Source organism: Triturus cristatus, chromosome 9 (assembly GCF_964204655.1).
Source record: "Triturus cristatus chromosome 9, aTriCri1.1, whole genome shotgun sequence".
In the NCBI taxonomy this organism is placed as follows: Eukaryota; Metazoa; Chordata; class Amphibia; order Caudata; family Salamandridae; genus Triturus; species Triturus cristatus.
The window spans coordinates 280,513,416-280,530,569 of record NC_140592.1 but is presented as its reverse complement, the minus strand read 5'-3'; the positions used below and the strand labels follow the sequence as shown (position 1 = coordinate 280,530,569).

The 17,154-nt window shown below is 45.7% G+C and overlaps 1 protein-coding gene across 2 annotated transcripts in view; it reads right to left on the bottom strand.

Moving 5' to 3' along the window:
• MDFIC2 (MyoD family inhibitor domain containing 2) overlaps positions 1-17,154 on the bottom strand; it is a 654,512-nt gene that overhangs the window by 326,622 nt on the left and 310,736 nt on the right. The gene's annotated exons all lie outside the window — the stretch shown is intronic.

Genomic DNA, 17,154 nt, shown 5'->3' with positions numbered 1-17,154 from the left:
CTCGCCACTGCCCGGCTGGAAAAAAAATGTTGATTTATTGGTAAGGTAAGTGTGCATTGTAATGTTTTCCAAAGTATAGGGCAAGGCCCGGCCTGTAATTGTAGATGGAAAACCAAAGGGGATATTGAGAAACAAAGTTGAAACAAATGCACAAGTTATGGTGTAGTGCAACAAGAACACTTTTCGAGGTGGCATGTATGCATCATCTCTATTCTAGTCTGTTTCCAGCAATGACCTTCAACAATAACAGGAGAGAGCAGGCCCACAGTGCTTAGCAGTAGAACATCCTACGTTAAGACTTTAGAGTACTTTTTTTTTTTTAAAGAGTTGGACAAACGCAAAGCACCTTATCCATTCCAAACATAGCATTTTACAGTTTAAGTTAGTAAAATCAATGCACCGCAGTCATCCCACCGCTACACTCTATTCCACTTCTACACAGACATTTGGGTCTGCTGTGGTTGTTGTTGACGTGTTTACCTTTAGGCTTTTACGTTTTATGCCACTCATGAAACGTCCTCCTGACTTCATCATCATCTCCGATACTTTTACTGACTGACTGTGAAGATCGGCCTGCAGTATAAGTAACATTTTTATTACACAACAAGAGTAGAAATATTACTGACTTGAGTCATTCTTTAGTGTGTACAGAAAGATAGATTACTAGTACACTTTGACTTCACTTTGTGCGCAACAAACAAACAACGAAAACACAAAGACCAATCGCTCAGAGTCAGGTGTCCAATGCATGCCATTAATTGTCATTACCTGTTCCTTCTCATCTTAAGTTAACGGGCCGTCTATTTCGCCATCATCATGATGGACGGTGCTGTTGTGTCAATCATACTCATTGCGCAGATTGAGTGAGTCCCCTTCCTGTATTGAATTGAAAGCAATGTATCACCTAGCTGTAGGAGAAGTACAAATTTGATATTTGCAAGAAGGGGAAAATTGAATTTACCTTGAGTTAAGTTTAGTGTGTTCTGGAGAAAGTTGATTAGTGGCAGTGCACAATTACATAAATTCATGCACAACAAACACAACAAAATCTAAATCATTCAGTCTGTGACTCTGCGTCCAATGCATGGCATCAATCATTACCTGTTCCATCTTATTTTCAGTTAATGGCCAGTCTCTCTCGGCTCTGAAAGGAGGATAGCTATAGTAGTCATCTGATTCATGCTCCACTTCTTTTGGAAGGACTAGGAAAGTTTGAATTTGTTCTTGTATTATTTACCATCATCCAATCATCATTCATGAGGGAAATGAAATTGAGCAGGAGATTCAGTATGATGGAGCGGAGGAGCTGGATTCGGAGGACTGTACTGTCAAATTGCAGACACCTGAAACTTGTATATTAAATTAGAAGAGTAGAAGACGGTGGTAATGGATTTGTTGTGATTCACAAGTTTGTAACCGGAACGACAGACACACAAACAAAGGGGGGAAAAAAGGGAGGAAGACAGTAAGTGCAAGCCTAATTGTCAGGGAAGTATAGCTCGTCCTCAAAATCTGGGGGTTCAGCCAGTAGTAGGTAATCATGTGATACAATACTTCCGTCACCTGAGCCGCTGTCCTCATCTTCCTCCATTGCTTCATGTATTGTGTAATTTGGTGGTATGAAGTGCTGATTCATTTTGATCATTGTTAACCTCTCCACGTTTTTTGGCGATAGACTGGTCCTTCTCAATGTTACAATGGAACCAGCAGCACTGAAAACACGTTCAGAGAAGACACTTGCGACAGGGCAAGCCAGATAGCTTATCGCCAGCCTTCTGAGCTGTGGCCATTCAGACCTTTTCCTATACCAATACTGCAATGGGTTTTGATCAATGTACACCTCTGTTGGGTCGTCCAGATAGGCCTGGACCATCCGCTCAATGTTCAGGGTTGCTGCTGGTAAGGTTTCGGGCTCTTTTCTCTGTGCATCAGCACTGTGCTTATTAATGCCTAACTTTACATACCAATCGTGTAATGATTGTACTCCGCCTACTGATCCAGTTATTGTTGCTGTGGTCTATAGTGATGGTGAGTCTTGTGATCCAAACGCACTGCCCTCAGCCGACGAAGTTGCACTTGATCCTGCATGGCCTGCTGCAGAACTTCTTGTGGGTTGATCTTGCGGGCTTTTAATTAGCAGCTGTTCGTTTTCCAACTTACTGGACGCTTCAGCTCTGCAAGTTTTGTAGCGGGCAACATCAATCTCGGAAAAAGCAAAGAATGTCTTCAGTCCAAATTTTGCACGTGGATCCAGAATTGTAGCACAAATGTAATGTTCTTGTGACAAAATTTTATTTTGTATCCTTACATTTTCAGCTTAGCGACGGGATAAGCTCTCCGCCAAGTCATGAGCTTCCCTTTTGTCCTCTACACCTTTGTATGATTCAGACACATTATTCAGCTGATCCTCTAGCATTTGCAATAATGGGATAGCTTGGCCCATTGTACAGTCCTCCTTGCTGACTTCACGTGTGAAGACCTCAAAAGGACAAAGCATCTTAGTCAGGCATTTAATTAGGCTCCATTGCTCCAGCTCAAGGTTCATGCCTTTAAGAGTAGCATCCCCTTTTCTTTTCCAGACATATTCATGGAGTGACCTGTACTGCTCATACAGACGATCAAGCATGTAATACGTTGAGTTCCAGCGTGTTGCCACCTCCTGGATGAGTACCTTGACTGGCATTCTATGTTCACGTTGGATGATCCTCAGCTGCTTCCGAGCTTTAAAAGAATGGCTGAAATGAGTGCATATTCTTCGGCAGATGACCAGTAAATTGCTGACTATGGGTTCCTTTTTCAGAAAGTCTTGAACTATAATGTTTATGCAGTGCGCCAAACACAGAACCCTGAAATAGGAACCAAGTGCCATGACCTTGAGTACATTACTGCCATTGTCTGTGGCAAGAAAACCAATACCAAGCGCTCTTGGCCGCAGCCATTTAAAACCTTGCTGCGAAACTCGTGTAAAATGTTTTCAGCCGTGTGAGATTTCTCCATGGCGAACATGGCTACAGTTGCATGTTTCCGAGTATCTTAAAAAATCGCGGCTGTGTCAACAGCACCTCGTGCAGATAGCTTACCCCCACAAAAGAGATCCAGTGTGCAGTGAAGCACATGTAATCTGTGGCTTGGCAACTGGTCCACATGTCTGTTGTCAGGTGGATATTGTGAACAGCACTCTGCTGCAAAGCAATTCCAGCACATCATGATGTAGTGCCGGAACAGCAATTCTTGCGAAATATGACCGGCTGGGAACCTTCCATTTAGGGCAGATGGCAGACACAAATTCAAGGAAACCCACCCCTTCCACAAAGAAGAAGGAAGAAGGTCCAGCACTAACATTTTAGCCAGTTTCGCATTGCACAACCGTGCCATTTGGTGGTTGCGTTGGAACTGCCCCTCCTACCTAAACATGCTCTCAATGCTAGGCTGGATTACTTTCCTTTGTGGTGCTGTTTTCATTAACCCACTTAGGCTCAACGACACAGATTGTCTCATTGCGGTACTCGGTCGCCTTGGTGTCTCAGCCTGACTCAGAGTATGGCTCTTACTGCGGTGCCACTCTGATGTTACTGAGGAGGATGTGGGCGATACCACTGCACTACTGGGGACAGGGCTAGAAATGCCTCCCTCTTCTTCACCTTCCACCGCAATAATATCGCTCCCTGATTCTTCCTGACCAACTTCAATGGGTTGAGTTTTTCTTCTTTCTTTTAACTGAAGTAGGTGATTCTCCCACATGATAGTGTGGTGTATTCTGAGATGACTTGCTTGTCCTCCGGTACCATAGTTTGTACCAAGCTTACCACGCCGAACACCTTGACGACAAATTGAGCATATAGCAACATTCTCCTCCTTGGTGCTAACAGAAAAAAGTCCCAAACTGGGGAGGAGAACTTTCTGGCACTGCTGGATGTGCCACTTGCTTGAAATGTGACCCTGTGCACCTATACTGTGACTTTTACTACCACTACCTACTGAGATGGTTGAGCTGGATGTAGGTCCCTGCCGGGCCTTGGAAAATATGGCAGCTGGAGGTAGTGGTGGTGTAAGCTGTGTTGATGATATCCGTGCTACATCCCGCTCAGTAGCAGCCTTTCTGGATAGGGTGAGAATGTTAGTCTCCAATCCCTTAGGGGCGGGAGTAATGTGCGTGATGACTGGCTCGTCATCATCAACATCATCATCATCACCCCCCTCATCTACATCTACCTCCATAACTCTAAGTTCTTCTGGGACCTTCCTATTCAGAAGCATTGTCTTGTGGTGTATATCACTCTCAGACTGAGCTGGTGGGACCCAAGTGGCATCACGATCATCAGAAGCGGGGCTTGAAGAAGAAGATGATGGACTAAGCCTCCTTTTCCTTGCTGGTGGTCTGGAAGACAATAGATCTTCTGAAACAGTGGTTTGACTTTGCTCCACTTTGTCTGCAGGAAGCTCGATTTCCTGAAATGCACCTACGTCAGGAGCAACAACTACTATGGTGGGTTGTTGAGGCTGCTTCTGTTCTTGTTGTGGCTGCTGCTGTTCTTGTTGCGGCTGCTGCTGTTCTTGTTGCGGCTGCACACTAATCTGCTGAGTTTGAGAATGCGTTGAACTTGATTGTGTACTACTTTGTGGTAATGACATTTCTTCAACATCGCTGCTCGTTAGTAGACTGGCTACCTCTGCGACACTTAAGCCCTTGGGCCTAGGTTGGTGTGGTTGGACCGCTGTGCTGCTCTCAGCTAGGTTCCCGGACAACGCTGCTGCAGGCGTAACTTTTTGGGTGCCAAAAAAAACATTGGCCGGCACACCACCAGTCGTGGTTAATGGCACTTCCTTTTTCTGTTCCTTCTTCTCACCGGCAACTTTCTTGGTACTGGACCTGGTAACTTTCTTTGTGGCCATCTTCTTCAGATGTCAGGCAGGATGCAGATGCACAACAAGTTCTGGTCACACGTGGACGTGATGCGCAGCAGGACTTCTGTCTGGCTGGCAGTACAACGGGTAGCCGGGTGATGCTGATGACACCTCCTCCTCTGTCTTTTGTGCACCTAAAACCAAATAAGCCAGGAGAAGAACATCAGTGAAATGTTGCATTTGTTGTTGTGATTCAGTTACTTAGTACTGTACTAGTGCAAACAAGAAATATAGTCTAGCCATTTATGACTTTTTTATTTAACAAGAGCTATGTTATACTACTGTGTACAGTCACACACTACACTCTCAGGAAGGATAGGAAAGTTAATAATAACCACCAAAATAAAAATGTAATGGAAGTGGGGTGGACCCTCTTTGCCATTAAATTTTTTGAGCATCTCGGCATCCATGGAGCTGCTGCTGGCAAAGGGGGTGGATGGATGGAAGCAGTAAGGCAAATAGCCAATAGGAAAACCATGCAGGCCTATGGCAAAAGCAGGACAATAATAACTCCCAGTCCAAACACAAAATAAGGCCACCAGCCACATGGACACTCACAAAACACAAACAAGCAGGGGGCCTGGGAAACACTAGGAGCTGACAAAAGGCCTATAAAAGCCAGGTAAAGGCTGCATGCTAAAGCACACTGCTCTGCCTTTTTAATGCAACAAAATGGAAATACGAACATTCACAGGCCCCAAAAAGGTCTGCAGGGTACATGCATTGCACACCAACACACCAGACACATACAACAAAAGCATGTCTTTAAGACAACCAACATCAGAAAGGCCACCCCAAAAAAACACACTTCACCAACTCAATCCAATGCCATCCATGCCCTAAATTATGTCTAAATTCAACAGACCACACAGAAAACACTTGATTAATAAAGCTGTGGCTACCTGCTCTGATCCTAGTGGATGAAAAAGCAGGCCTGTTGGCAGACAAGGCCAGGCAAGCTTGCGGGCCTAGGCTTCAAAATGTCCACCAGCCACATGGCCAAGTCCAACAACATCAGAAAGGCCACCCCAAAAAAACACACTTCCCCAACTCAATCCAATGCCATCCATGCCCTAAATGATGTCTAAAACCAACAGACCACACAGAAAACACTTGATTAATAAAGCTGTGGCTACCTGCTCTGATCCTAGTGGATGAAAAAGCAGGCCTGTTGGCAGACAAGGCCAGGCAAGCTTGCGGGCCTAGGCTTCAAAATGGCCACCAGCCACATGGCCAGGCCCAACAACATCAGAAAGGCCACCCCAAAAAAGACACACTTCCCCAACTCAATCCAATGCCATCCATGCCCTAAATGATGTCTAAATTCAACTGACCACACAGAAAACACTTGATTAATAAAGCTGTGGCTACCTGCTCTGATCCTAGTGGATGAAAAAGCAGGCCTGTTGGCAGACAAGGCCAGGCAAGCTTGCGGGCCTAGGCTTCAAAATGGCCACCAGCCACATGGCCAGGCCCAACAACATCAGAAAGGCCACCCCAAAAAAACACACTTCCCCAACTCAATCCAATGCCATCCATGCCCTGAATGATGTCTAAAACCAACAGACCACACAGAAAACACTTGATTAATAAAGCTGTGGCTACCTGCTCTGATCCTAGTGGATGAAAAAGCAGGCCTGTTGGCAGACAAGGCCAGGCAAGCTCGTGGGCCTAGGCTTCAAAATGGCCACCAGCCACATGGCCAGGCCCAACAACATCAGAAAGGCCACCCCAAAAAAACACACTTCCCCAACTCAATCCAATGCCATCCATGCCCTAAATGATGTCTAAATTCAACAGACCACACAGAAAACAATTGATTAATAAAGATGTGGCTACCTGCTCTGATCCTAGTGGATGAAAAAGCAGGCCTGTTGGCAGACAAGGCCAGGCAAGCTTGCGGGCCTAAGCTTCAAAATGGCCACCAGCCACATGGCCAGGCCCAACAACATCAGAAAGGCCACCCCAAAAAAACACACTTCCCCAACTCAATCCAATGCCATCCATTCCCTAAATGATGTCTAAATTCAACAGACCACACAGAAAACACTTGATTAATAAAGCTGTGGCTACCTGCTCTGATCCTAGTGGATGAAAAAGCAGGCCTGTTGGCAGACAAGGCCAGGCAAGCTTGCGGGCCTAGGCTTCAAAATGGCCACCAGCCACATGGCCAGGCCCAACAACATCAGAAAGGCCACCCCAAAAAAACACACTTCCCCAACTCAATCCAATGCCATCCATGCCCTTAAATGATGCTTGAAAATGAAATACATTCAAAAAACACTAAAGGAACAGTTGCTTCATCATGCACACACACACCCATTAGGCCATGCCCATGACTAGCTCAGGCCTACTACTGACTAGTACTACCCACAACATTTAAAAAAAAAAGGAATAATGATAGTTACCAAAAATAAATTGTAGTTACAAGAACTGCAATGCCCCCAATCAAACAGACACAACAACCACTTACTTGTGAAATATCCAAATCAAAAAATCCTCAAATCCAATTGCAATGATGCAGCAGACAAAAAGAGTGATCTTTCCAGCTCAAAATCCAAAGGCAGAATGAGCAGGAGATGGACAAAGCACTGGGAGGAGCCTGCTGGACAGGAACAGGAAGTTGGAGATTCTGTGTCACTTCCTCCCTCTCCCCACCTTTTTAAAAAAGGGCTCCTTGCACAAAAAAGGACAGCTAAATGTCAATCTGAGGAGTTGTTTTCATCCAAAATCATCATTTGCAGAAGGTTTCATGCTGCTAGAGCTGATATTCTTCTCCAAATTGAAAATTTTACATGTTCGAGTTCTCGAGCTTCACATTACTTCCGCCGAATGTCGATGGCGTGTCGAAAATGACTTGATCGCGTTCTCTCGCTCCCTGTCACGTTGGATATGACGTGGTCGGGGTCTCTTTCTCCTTTTCGCGTTCGATTAGACGTGCCCGCGTCCTCACTCTCTCGCTCGCGGTGGAGAATGACGTGTTCGAGATCTCAATCTTCTCATACTCTCGCGGTGCATGATCGCGAGAAGAAAGACGTGATCGCGCGACAAATGACGTGTTCGCGTGACAAATGATGTTAATGTGGGCGCGAACTGTCGCGAGACAGCGCAAAATGGCTATCAACATCCAACATCTCGTGGAGAACGTGACCGGGTCGAGAATGCTTGTCAGCGAACGCGGGGATTCAGGTAAGGCGATCGCGCGCATGCGAAAATGTATTTTTTTACAGCGCGAGCAAGAAACAAATTATCGCTAAGCTGCGGAATGCGGAAATTTTGACATTTTCGCACTTTCAGCGGAACGCGAAAATGCCAAATTATCGCAATTTCCGCGAACGGAACGGAATTTTGGCCCAGGCCTAGATAGGAACAGGTGGACTATGAGTAACACATTCTACATATGAGACCATGTATATCACGGTCTACATACGATCCAGGATACATTATAGGTGTACAATAATGGACATAGTAAAATCACAGCGATACATTTTAGTAAGATCAGAGAACAATCTTGTAAGAAACGATCATTAGCAATGGGGGGGGTCAGGTGGGAGGACTCCTCTTAGAGTATGAAGACACTGGACACTGTGTTTGTGCGATGGAGTGCAGTGTGTTGAATTTCACGGTGGGTCAAATGTAAAGGAAAAGGCATCAAGGCACCTCCATAGTTTCCTATGCGGAGTGCGCCAGGGAGTGAACATCCTGAAACAAGAGCTACAGTTCATTGAGCTTTATCGGCTGTGACAAGATCTACAATTCATTGAGCTTTATCGGATGAGATAAGTTGACATGTTTGAATACTATGTCCTATCTGTAACATTGTAGGTGGTTATTAGATAGATATTAGTGCTATGTCAGTTGATATCAGAGATACGATATTTTCCAACCTTGATTAATTCTCCGACTAATACACGGACAGCCTAATATCCTCTATGCTTCACAGTTGCTAGGTTAAGTCAAGCTGTTGTGTCCTCAAACACCTTACTTAGCTAACTGGTCACAACACAAACTAAGACACCACTATGTCATAGTGACCTCATGACACCACTATTACACCAGTGCTTTGCTATGTTACATACGATGCAAATGTCGCACATATCACATATGTTACACATTGCACATATTGCTCTTATCACATATATCACATTGCAATGTTGCTATGCTGCCTGTTTGCCTGTTGCCTGTTTGTAAACTACACTGAACATGCCACTAGCGTGTTAAATTTACATCCAATGAGTTGCATGTTTGTAATCTATGTTGAGAATGCAACTTGCGTGTTAAGATTTACATCCACTGAGTGACTTCTCTGAAGCCACAGAGTAACTCCTCTTGGTATGCGTACAACAAAACTGTATAATGTATAATATACTATAAGTCACACGTTACGGAACTGTTATGCCCATGGACAATTTCAGTCAGGTCGATAGCCAGTACCGCCTGTTATTGGGCTGCTACTTCTCTGAATATGCTAGGTCACGTTGCTTACTCATACTGTTAGTTCTCACAACTAGCTCCATACTGCTTCATATTGCTAATACGCCTATATGTTTATACATTTTAATACACAATTTGATTATCCCTCAGCGGTGACCCTCATCGCATTCAGTTTTCAACTATTGATGTTCTTGACTTAGGGCACAGATTAGACTAATGAATTCAACTACTCATAACAGGCTTCCATGGGAAAGAAGCCTTCTTCCCCTATCACCATGCCAGTTCACTACTTTGCGAGTTGGTTGGGAGGGAGTGGGGTGTGGGTGGGCGGGCGGCGTTGGGGTTTTGAGCTTGTTTTTCTCTTTTATGTACTTTTATTGTCTTTCTTTGCCTGTTATCATTATTATTATCATTGCCAATATTGTCATTGTCATTATTGTTTTTATCATCCAAATGTAAGTATATGCAGTGAAATCCTTGTGCGCACAGGTGGCCCTTCAGGGGGTGGAATACGCTATTTGCACACAATCCTAACCGAGTCAGTGTCAGAGTTAACACGTTAGAGATAATGTCAGAGACACAAAATACTCTAACACAAGTAAAAGAAGGCGATTCATGCCTTTTCAAGGTTGAGAGTCAACGATACAATAGGTCTCCATCAGACAGAGCACCACTCACTATGATCATATTACACTTATGATGTCACAGACTTCATCAATAGCTATGGCCCAACACAATCTCAAGATAATCTCACTGAATGTTTTTTGTTTTTTTTATATTTATTGTTCATACATTTACAAAGCACAAATAAATGGATCGGTACTTTACATCAAAGGTAGCTCCATGTTGCTTCCGTTTGTAAACACAGGCAATAGCTGAAAAAGAATAACACATCATGTACAATACATATTGCATTATTAGTCATCAAGCTGGGTCTGTAAATAGGAAGCCAATGGACTCCATATGTCACGTGGTCGGGATACACTGGGTAATTCTTCTGCATAACATGTAAGTTGGTCTCTGGAATACACCATATCCTGCAGCCAGCTTTTTTGTGTTGGTGCAGGCCTCCCGCCCCACTGAATAGAGACTCTACGGTAGGGGTGGGCGGAATTTGCGGAATTAACCTTCGCAAATTATCGCGAGAATGTTTAAAATTATCGCAAACAAGCAGAAATATCGCAAAGATGCGGAAGTTTTTTTCCGGCATGTTCGCGAGATTTTCTGCATGGTTGCGGGTCGCCAACTTACCCATGTGGTTGCTTGCGGGCGCGGCCATCTTGTTTTGAGTTGTTCTCGCGGTGCATGATCGCGAGAAGAAAGACGTGATCGCGCGACGCATGACGTCACTGCGGGCGCGAACTGTCGCGAGACAGCGCAAATGGCTAAAAACAATACAACATCTCATGGAGAACGCGACCGGATCAAGAAAACTTGTCGGCGAACGCAGGGATTCAGGTAAGGCGATCGCGCGCGCGCGAGAATGTATCATTTTACAGCGCGAGCAAGAAACAAATTATCGCCAAGCTGCGGAAACCGGAATTTTTGACATTTTCGCGCTCTCCGCGGAACGCAAAAATGTCAAATTATCGCAATTTCCGCGAACGGAACGAAATTTTTGCCCAGGCCTACTCTACGGTTCGCCAACAATAGTGCTATAGCCACCAGTTTTCGATGAATAGCTTTTATCCATGTAATTTTCCCCGATAAAAACATTTGCACCATACATTTTATTGGTTCCCCCACTATTTCTGTCAAGGTTTGTGTAACCTGCACCTAGAACTCACTAATCTTCGGGCAGGACCATGCCAAGTGTTGGAAGTCTACATTTGGCACATTACATCGAACACAGCAGTCAGAGTCTCGCAATCCATATTTATGTAGTTGAGCAGGTGTGCAATACATCTGCTGTAGATATTTAAAGTGAATAATTCTAAGGTTCCCATTTGCAGTTAACTGCCGCGTTAACTTGCAACACGACTGCCAGTCTTCTAACGTTAATGGCTCTGTGAGAATAGAATTTCATTTTTCTAGCGCTCCTTCCACCTCCGTGGCCTCTTCTATTTGGGTGACACGGTACAGACGTACGACCAACCTGACTCTGGTTTGCGAAGTGCAGATTAATTGCAGGGCCCCCAACATTTGCGGTTTTGCTGGAAAATCAGAGTACAACACACTCTTACAGCCGCTCTCAATCTGACATAGAGAAAGATCATCATTGTAGTAGTGTGCTCTTCCTCTCTGATCTTTGAGATATCTATGAATTTCCCCTCTTGAAATATATCGCCCTTTGAGCGTAAACCCGCATCATGTAGGATTTTGAGTGAGCTTGTCTCAGTCGTCACTGATAGTGCATCATGGTGCAGAAGGGGCATAGCTGGGGCATACAGCGGGAGCTTTTGTGCCCGCTTTCCAAGCTCTTTCCACACATGTACAGTGCACTGCACCAAGTCTATCTCCCCTTTATCAAATATTGTACTATTGTTGACAAGCATTGCCTTAAGCGGTATGGGGTGAACTGCACCCTCCTCCACAGTCACATAAGGGGTGAAATCAGGGGTTTGCTGCCAATAATAGGCATAGTGCGCCAGGGCACAGAGATAGTACAGTCTGAGATCTGGTGCCGTGAACCCGCCCATATCATATGGGAGTGTTAACTGTTTCCACTTCACTCTCGGCTTCTTCCCTCCATTCTTTAACATGATGAGTAATGCGCGATGTGGCAAAAAAGTGTTGCGTCAGGCGAATGGGGATATTCAAGAATAAATATAAACATTTCGGCAGCACAATCATCTTGATCAGCGCTATTCTGTATGCAATAGACAATGGCAATTTTATCCACCTAGCTACTTGGTCTTCAAGTCTCGTGATCGCCCTACCATAGTTGGTCTGTATGACCACCTGGGGATCCTTGTGGACCCAGACTCCAAAGTATTTTACTGGGTCAGTGCTCCATTCCAATGGATACCCGAGCTCCATGGGAGGTGTACTGTCAGTGAGCGGGAGAATAATTGATTTGTCCAAGTTAATACCAAGCCCTGAGTGCCATGCAAATCGAATATAGTACCCGATAAGCCGTTCTAGATATGTTTCAGGCTCTCGAACGTATGAGACCATGTCATTGGCATACATTGATACCACAAGGGGCCATTGGTAGAAGCGCAGTGCTGCTGGGGAATATCTTTGACACAAAATGCATACTAATGGTTCCAGTACTACAGCGAACAGAAGGTGCGACAATGGGCAACCTTGCCTGGTGCCACGCTGTATTGGGAAGGAGTCAGATGTCTGTCCATTTATGCGCACCCCTGCCACTGGGTCCGTGTATAATAGTTTGATCAAGTTGGTATATATAAAGGTTACCCCCATGCGGTGCAGGACCACACACATGTATTTCCACGCAATGGAATTGAACACCTTAGCAGCGTCAAGCAGGACCTCCATCGCTGGCAATATTGGCTGCAGTAGGACGGTAAATAGCGTTCGCAGATTATGCGAAGCAGAGCGAGTTGGTACAAATCCAGACTGGTCTGGAAGGACCATCACTGGAAGGAGGAGTCGCAGTCTGGCGGCTAACACTTTTGACAACATTTTGGCATCGGTGTTAATGAGAGATAGTGGTCTGTATGATCCACATTGGTCAGGTTCCTTCTCTGGTCTCAGTAACGTTATTATCAGCGCTTCGCGAAGCGTGGGTGGAAGTTGGTGAGAGTCATAGGACTCCATATACAGCTCATGGCGATACGGAGCCAACAGATCAATATACTCCTTGTAAAATTCTGCGGGCAGGCCATCTGTGGCTGTAGCTTTCCCATTAGGTAACGCCATGATAGCCTCCCGAATTTCATCAAGTGTTATTGGATTCATTAAAAAATCTTGTTGCCTATGCGATAGCCACACTAACGCTATATTCTCTAGATATTGCTCTATCTCCCCCACACTCGCTGATTGCCTATTGGTGTATAGCTCTTGATAATACTGCACAAAGGAGTCCAGTATACCCGGTGTGTCACATTGAGTAGTACCATCATCTGTGACCGCCTTGACAATATGGGATTTGGCCCAGGGCTTGGCAATTCTGTTCGCTAATGCTTTCCCAGGCCTGCCTCCTTCCCCATAGTACCTAGCTTTCCATCTACACGACTTGTGCCGCACTTCCTGTTCTGCTGCCTCATTATATTCTGTAACCTTTGTTCTAATAACTGCCAGCATCGCCGTGGCTGCTGTAAGTTCATAGTCTCGTTAAAGGGTACCCAACTCCTGTTCAAGTTGTCTCATAGTGCCTCTCAAGCACTTGAGTTCACCTGCTCGAATTCCTATGCAGACTTCACGTATCATCACTTTAAACACTTCAAAAATTGTCCCCATGCTCTGCACGGAGCCTACATTATTACTAAATTAGTCTGCTATTGCTTCGTTTAATGCCTCTCAAAACACCGGATCCAGCAACGAGGTCGAATGAAAGCGCCACTGAAATTGGGACGGCATGTGTGTAGATATAGCCATGCATAGTATCACTGGGGAGTGATCTGATAGTGTCTTAGGCCGGTGCCAGATTGTGGTGGTCCATGTATTCACATCCTGCATGGCCAGCCAAAAGTCAAGCCGTGACCATGATCGGTGAACATAAGACAAGTACCCTCCCGCCTACCAGGGTGCCACAGCCACCAGATATTCAGCAGACCTAAATCCCTCATGCCATCTAGTACAGATATAGCAGCTTTTTTGTGCGCGGTCTCCGCGCAGGTCATCCTATCTTCACCAGCACAACATTAAAGTGGCCACCACAAATTAGCGCAGCTGGGGACAATGTATGTATCTTGCTTCATAGCGCTTCATAAAAGCCAGGGTCATCTACGTTAGGGCCATGGACATTGACAATAGTCATCAGTGTACCACATAATTGACCTTGCGCTATTATATAGCATCCTTGGTCATCTGCATCTACATGTAGGAGATCAAAAGGCACAGTTTCTTAAAATTAATATCATAACCCCCCATCATAGGAAGAGTAAGAAGATGCCAAGCGCACACCAGGCCATCCAGTAGCAATTGCCCTGCTGTATGTGTAGTGAGGTGTAGTCTCTCTTTTAATAGAGCCAACTGAATATTATGCCGATCTAAGTAGGCCAATACTTGCCGTGGTTTTTTGGGCTATTCAAACCACGTACATTCCATGTTACCCATGTGATGAGATTGTCACTATTACCTGTCATTTGCTACACTTTCGCTGTCTAATGTATCAGCACACGGATCTGTGCCTTCCAAGTTTTGACGTGCCAGTCTCCACAAATGTACTCTGCGTCCCAAGCATGTGCAATAATGAAGTTCCCCAACTATGCCCCCCACCCACTTCAGCATCCCAATTATGCTAAGAAATCCCATTAAGAACATAAAAACATATGCATGCAACATCATGCCTCTCCTTGTAAGAAATAAACACCTAACACAGTGTTGTTATAGAACTTGAAATCAACTTGGGGTATACCCTCAAAAGGGGACACCAGTGGCCGTCCAACCCCATGATGTAACAAGGGGGGGTTGGGGCAGTGATAGGGACCCCCCCATCCAACAGATGTCCAACAGAGTTTCAAGCAAGGAGTTACAGTCTACGTTCATTGATGGACCCAGAGACAACACTCAAGCGTTAGTAGTTTTTGTCCAAATTATTGTCATAGTATCCTTCTATTCACTCTACAGGGCAAGTCCATCATGCTATTAAAGGAGCACGGGCATTATCCCTCTATTGCAGTATCCATATTACATGCCAGTTAGTGCCATATGGGCTTTTCCCCTTCGTCCATCTAGTTTGTGAGACAAATAGGTCCGTAAACTCTCTGGCATCTAATGAACAAAACTTGCGTTACCATCTATTCACAACCCCAGAGGGCAGTTCATTTAGACCCATTATCACAACACGACCAGTTAGGCGCAGCATTTCAGACATAGCTACTGAGGATATTTTAGCCTCCGTGGTACATGCTGCAACCTAATCCTTACATTAGAGAACAAAAGGAATGTTCAGGAAGACAGCAACATCAGCCAGCAATATACCCATCTTCAACAGACAACAATGATATGGATATTACCAGAATCAGCGCTTCACGCTGCAGAGTTCATCAGTCCTCATTCTCCGCATCATCATCTGCTGTTCGTGAGAATCCCTGTAGTTCCACCTGGCGCCAGACTGAAAAGCGTCCTTTGGTGTCGTGAAAATCCTAGTTTTTCCTTGGTATTGAATCCGCAAACATGCCGGGTACAGCATAGCATACTGGATCTTCAGCGCCTGCAGCTTTTTCATTCCCGGATGAAACTCTTGTCTTGCTTGCTGCACCGTGGCCGTGAAGTCGGGGAACAATGCAACCTGCACTCCTTGCTACGTTGTTGAGCCCTTCTCTCTTGCCAGGCGCAACACTGTGTCATGATCACAATAATTTAGAAGCCTAGCTAAAATAGGGTGCGGCGGGACACCAGGCACCGGTTTCGGCGCCAAAGATCTATGCGCTCTCTTCATGACCAATATATTGGAGAAGTGTTCCGCACCCAGCACTTCCTTTAACATGGCTTCAACGTATAGCTCCATTTTGCCCCTGTTGATGGTTTCAGGCACTCCCGTGATACGAAGGTTGTTGCGCCGGGATCGGGCTTCAAGGTCTTAATTTTTTGCCTGGATGACTGCCAGGAGCTTTTCCATTAGCGTGCATGACTCACTGATGACCCCTACCTGGTCCTCTACAGTGGAAATGCGTTGTTCTGCCTCCGTGATGCGTGAGCCATGTCTGTCAAGCTTCGATGCCATACTGTCTATATGCAGATTGAGGCTGTCTATTTTACTGTCAATCGTCTACAGGCTGTGCTGCATAGCAAGCATCATGCGTTCCAATTCACTACTGGTACTGGGCTCCAGTTCAGGTTCAGTGTCTGATGTAGCCGGCATGCGAGATTTAGTGCGGCGCTTAGATTCAAATGAGAGCTTGGGTTGGTGTTTGTCCGGTTTACCCATTTTCCCGCAGTCAGAGCTGTCAATCCTATTGGTGGGAAGCTCAGGGGCATAGGCACACTATCGTTAACACTACTACCAGTACACGCCCCCTTTAGTGCAACGGACTCTGTCATTCACTATTTGCTTTTCAGAATGGACTTCGCACCACCGGGTTCAATCAGCAGCTTCTACAGCAGTTGACTTAATCCCTCCGAACAGTGTTGCTGCCCTGCCGCGCACCCCACAATGTCGTTTTTAAGGCAGCAGTCCACATTCAAGCAGGGCTGTGCCTCTTCTCAGTGTTAGTGAAGCACCAGCGCAGGCCACTATCCAGCAGCCTCTCCAGCGGCCCGCAATGGTACCAACAGCTCAAAGGTGGGCGTCTGAGCAAGCACGCGTGCCTAGCATGACACGCATTGCAACATCGTTATGTGATCCCTGCAGTGACATATGCTGTAAAGTAAGCTCCGGCAAGGAATGCCTGCACTGCACAGGGTCGCTGAGTTCATCACAGCAGCTAGCCCTGTCCTCCCAGCGCAGTACCCCACCACCGTACACGTGTAATGGCTGCCAGGGATTCAAAAATGGCAGCTGCAGACTCAATCCCTAGACCAGGTAGGGGTCAGCAGCCCATCATTACTACTTTGCACCGCAGCAACGTTTGCAAATCCTGCAGGGCACCACAGACCGGCATCGCTTCAATGAGGGCAGTTGGAGACGAGTGCTTCAGCCCCTGCCCAGATGCCCGCCGTTTTTGCAACACACCGCCTCCAGTCACACAAAGCATTTATTTTAGAGGGAGGTTGGCGCACATGCCATCCGGCGGCCACAGC